The sequence below is a fragment of the Lemur catta genome, chromosome 7, assembly GCF_020740605.2.
Source record: "Lemur catta isolate mLemCat1 chromosome 7, mLemCat1.pri, whole genome shotgun sequence".
Classification (NCBI taxonomy): Eukaryota; Metazoa; Chordata; class Mammalia; order Primates; family Lemuridae; genus Lemur; species Lemur catta.
Window position 1 is genome coordinate 105,894,307 of NC_059134.1, and position 5,290 is coordinate 105,899,596.

General features: G+C 57.1%; 1 pseudogene; it reads left to right on the forward strand.

The window, feature by feature from the left end:
• The first annotated feature begins 371 nt into the window (after positions 1 to 371).
• On the forward strand, positions 372 to 4,603 carry LOC123642176 (annotated as a pseudogene).
• Positions 4,604 to 5,290: the final 687 nt, after the last annotated feature.

The window sequence follows — 5,290 nt, forward strand, 5'->3', positions numbered from 1 at the left end:
GAACAAGGCTCTGGAAAACTCCAGACGCCAGTTCTGTGAGTGAGGACGCGGAGGGCGGCCTGGGAGGCCCGGTGGAGAGAGAAATCGGAACAGCCTCGGGTGGGGCGGCGAGAGGAGGCTTCAGGAGTTAGAGAGGGTGGGAAGGAAAGACCACAGGCCAGGGGCTTATGCTACACAGTGTTTATTCAGGGGTCCAGGGCCAGGTCCTGACACGCAGAGGGCCGCAGAGATTCAGGGTTGGCCAAACTCCTGAAAGATGGGGCAGCTCTCGGGGTCCCAGGAGTCTGAGCCACCTCCAAGGCCTCTGCGGGCCAGTTTGGATCTTCAGTGAGGGGGAGCAGGGAGGGAAGTTCAGGAGGAGACGTGGGCGAATGAGCCAGAAGGGGCGTCAGCCAGTAGGCAGGCAGCCCTGCGCCCGCCGCATCTCGACGACGTGTTGCAGGAGCTGCTGCGTGGAGAGGACGACACCAGGGAGTGAGGGAGGAGCAGCACGAGCCCAGGGCAAGGACGGGTGGCCTGGCACCTGCATGAGTGCGGGCCACCTGGGGCCTGGGGTCAGAGCCTCAGATCTTGCATTGGCAGCACACGGGGACACAGCAGCTGGACTGGCAACAGGGCTTGCAGCAGCTGGACTGGCAGCAGCTAGACTGGGAGCAGCAGGGCTTGCAGCAGCTGGACTGGCAGCAGGATGACCCACAGCCCCCCTTGGAGCCCCCACAGGACCCACAGCCCCCCTTGGAGCCCCCACAGGACGCACAGCCCCCCTTGGAGCCCCCACAGGACCCACAGCCCCCTTTGCCAGAGCCAGAGCAGGAACAGGCTGGCACACAGCAGCACACAGGCTTGCAGCAACAGACACAGCAGCTGGAGTCACAGCCCCCACAGCTGGAGCCACAGCCCCCCTGGGAACCCCCACAGGACCCACAGCCCCCCTTAGAGCCCCCACAGGACCCACAGCCCCCTTTGCCAGAGCTGCAGCAGGAACAGGCTGACACACAGCAGCACACGGGCTTGCAGCAGCAGACAGGGACACAGCAGCTGGAGCTACAGCCCCCAGAGCTGGAGCCACAGCCCCCACAGCTGGAGCCACAGCCCCCCTTGGAACCCCCACAGGAGCCACAGCCCCCCTTAGAGCTCCCACAGGACCCACAGCCCCCTTTGCCAGAGCTAGAACAGGAACAGGCTGGCACACAGCAGCACACGGGCTTGCAGCAGCAGACAGGGACACAGCAGCTGGAGCCGCAGCCCCCACAGCTGGAGCCGCAGCCCCCGGAACAGCTAGAGCAGCCCATGGTTCTGGTGGGTGAGGAGGAGCAGGTGGGAGGAGCAGGTGGGAGGAGCAGGTGGGAGGACGGTGCAGGTGTGGAGCCTCCTGAGCCCGAGCCCTTTATACCCCGGCCCAGGGTCAGGTGTGAGGCTGGCACATGATCACTTCCTGGTTCCTGTTTGTGCCCCAGGTCCAGGGCTCTCTCCTGCCTTGCTTTCCTGAGCACTCCTGTTGTCACTGTGCTTTTCTGGAATGTGCTGCCAGGTGGGTCCAGAGCGCTGCTCCTCCGTAAACAGTCGCAAGGGCGCAGCTGCCACGGCCCCTCCTCACGGCACCGTGAGCCGCACAGGGAAGCCGCCCCGCCCTGGGGACGTGGGTCCTGCTCAGGGACTCTGGGCCCAGGGCTCTGGACCCGCCTGGGCTGTGCCGTCTCCGGAAGCCACTCCCGCTCTGGGGAAGAACCCGCGTGTCCCTTCTCTCAGGGGGGCCTGGCGGGGCTGTTTCTTCGGGTCCGGGGACCCGGGCTCAGCTCTCAGGTCGGCAGCGTCCTTTTCCGTGTAAGACTGGGCTGGAAGATTCCAGAACTGACTGAGACAACGGACTGTAAGTGCTTTTGCCAAAACCTTGCTAGTTGTTCCCCGTGGAAGGTCCGCTCCTGTGATAACAGGTGTCCGTTCCAGGGCTTTCCCACAGTCACCGGGTGGGAGGGTGGACAGACAAACACAGGATGCCCAGTGACACTCGAGTCTCAGATAAGCAAAGAATACCTTTGAGTATAACTGTGTCCCGAGTGTGACATGGGGAACTATCACATCTGCACTCAGGACAGTGGGACCCGGCAACGCGCCCAGTGCTGTTCCTCCTGCCGCCGCCTGGCGTCACTGTTGGGAGCCGTCCCCGCAGTCCCGCAGCTGAGGGGGCTTCCGGGCAGCTGCAGGGACCCTGGCAGAGGCCCTCCAGGGAAGAAGAGAGGGTGCCCCGCCGGGCTCCCTGCCCGCAGCTCCTTGCCAGCGGCTGGCAGAGATGAACTGGCTGCTTTGCAGGCAGAAGGAAAGATTAGAGAACACCTAGAAGTTTGGGAACCCACAGAGTTGGCAGTCCTGGCTGGTGCAGGGTGACACTGAGAAGCCTTTGAGCATCATAGGACAATGGTTGTGGTGTTAATTAGTCTTTCCTGTGCCTAAGGACGAGGGACATCCTAGCCCGAGCCCAGGGCTGTCTGTACATCCTCCTGGGTCTAAGGTCTCTGCACGTCTTTGCCGTTTCCTCATTGGGTTGTTTTAGTTTGTTGATTTGTTTGTTTTCATGCATGTTTTGCTTTTGAGTGTGAGAGTTCCTTGTATATTCTAGACTTACATATTCTAGGCCTTTGTCAGAGATGTGCCTTGTGACTGTTTTGGCCGTGGGGCCATGGTGACGGGCTGCCCGAGTCACAGAGTAGGAAGCAGACCCCAGGTGTCTCGTGACGGGAGGAGCAGGAGCCGTTTCCACCTCTGAGGTCGTGTGTGGCTTGTTCTGCAGCGTAACGACCCGCCCTGCGGGCACTGGGCAGGCCACGGGCTGGCAGAGACGGTGCCAGGAAAGGCGGTGCCCATTCTGGGATCTACAGCAGCCTACACTGTGTGAGAAAGCGTTCTCCAGAAAGCCAGAACACGTCGGAGTGTGACAGGTAGATGACAGATTTACTGTGGGGAAGGACCTCACGCAGCCCCCGAGGCTGAGGAGTCCCGTGCCCTGCTGTCTGCAGCCGAAGACGTGGGTCGGCTGGGGCGTAACTGAGCTCGAGTCCAGGGGCACCAGGGCAGCAGGTGGTGCGAGTCTCCATCCACGGGCAGAAGATGGATGTCCCTGCGCAATCAGGCAGAGGCTACGCTGTCCCTTCCTCTGCTTCTGTTCTGTTCAGGCCCCTGTGGACGGAATAATGTCGGCTCACATGGGAAGTCACCACCCGCTGTGACGGCCAAATGCCATTACTAGGACAGAGGGAACAGGGCCAGGACGTCTGCTCCCCCCCATCTGCTCCAGGCTGCACTGGGGCCCGGCTGGCGCGGTGGGGAAGGACGGAAGCAGGTTGGGAAGCCCCAAGGCTGTCTCCACAGCAGACACGTCAATCTGTAGAAACTCCCACCCTCTCTGTTCAACACCTGTTAGAACCAATAACTCAGCAAAACCAGAGGGTACAAAGTCAAGACCCAAGAACAAATGCTATTTCTACGTACTAACAATCAATCTAGGAAAATAAAACTCTAAAACAATGTAAAATACTTAGGAAAAAAATTAACAAGGTACGTGCAAGAACTCTACATTAAGAAGCCCCACCAATTGCTGAGAGAAGTTTCAAAAGACGGAAATGAATGGACAGAGACACATCTCATGCCCTGTGGAGGGCTCCTTGTGGCTAAGATGTCATTTCCCCCGGTTGACACGTAGACTCCACACAATGCTGCCCTAAGTCACAGATGGATTTTTGGGGTAGAGATTGGCCAGTGGGTTGTAAAATTTAGTTAGAAAAGCACAGGAACTGGAAGAACGGAACAATCTGGAGAAAGAAGAGTGCGGGTGAAGGTCTCAGAGTCCTTGACCCCACAGCTTCCCATGGCGTCTCGGGACAGTGTGTCCTGGCGCCGGGAAGGGGCGAGTGCATGTGCGGAACAGAAACAGGCTCACACGTGTGTCCTCACCTTCCTTGAAGGCCCTCAGGACTTCAGTGGGACAAGGAAGTTCTTGTCCTCAAATGCCGCGGAAACAATTGGATAAATGTGGCAACATGAACCCCGGCTGCCTCCCACGGCACACAAGAATTAGTTTCAGATCCATCCTAGGACGAAACACGAAACCCAAACTCCACCGTTTCTAGAAGCAAAGCTAGGAGATTTTTCAGAGAGGTCACATCAAAGACAAAGTGTTCAATCACACTTCACAATCAAAAACTCTTCCCTATCAAAAGAAATTATTAATAAGCTACTGATAAGGTAACCCCCTTCGAGGAGAAAATCACCTGTGTGTGTATCTATCTATCTTTGCCAAAGCATTTTATGTTGCCAGAACTAAGAGCTCCAACTCATCAATAACAAAAGTGGACAGTTTTAACAACCCTATTTAACAAGAAATTTGTATACATAATAACCACGCGAGAAGATTCCCACAAACATGACTCATCAGAGAAAGGCAAACCAACACCACCGTGTGACACGATTTCACCCCCACGCAGACGCGGGAATGTCAAAAGCCGACGGCAGCCACGCTGACAGCCGCATGGAACAACCGCGGCTCCACCCGTGGCTGGGCACAGTCGGAAACGGCATCACCAGTTTGAAAACCGTCAGTGTCACATAAAGTTAAACACACGCCCGCTACGATCCAGCAAGTCCAGTCCTACGTATTTACCCAAAGAAATAAAAACTAAGTTCACAAAAGGATTGCACGCAGATGTTTCATCTGTCACAGCCCCGAAACCGAGAGCAATTCACGTGTCTGTGCACAGGACAGGGGAACACTACTCAGTGATTAAATGACGAAGGACACGTCACGGATGTGCAGAACAATGTGACAATGTCACGAGATAGAAACCAGCTCGAATGCGTGGAGATGTCACTCACACAGTGCTGGGTGGCAGACCAAAGGCGGCAGAGGAGCGTGTGCCCAGGGCCTGGCCTGGCTGGGCAGGAGGGGGACCTTCCGGGTGACGAAATGGTTGGGGTCCCATGAAGGCCACACAAGACACGGTTTGCCAAACTCATGAGCTGTGTTCTCGAAAGATGTGCACCTCATAGATGTAAGTTTTACCTCGAATAAAAATTAAAAGTGTGTTTTTGGAAAACTGAAGTCATTAGAAGGGTTGGCTGATCACACATTGTCCCTTCAAAGACAGTGAATCTCAAGTGCGCGAGTTGACTCGTGGCATTTTGCAAACATTCCAAGGAAAACTGCCACTCCCAAGCCTGGAAGGCGGGTTCGCACCTGCGCGGAGCTGCCACGAGCAGGTGGGTCTGCTCCTGCCTGGGATGGGGGGCCAGCCAGGAG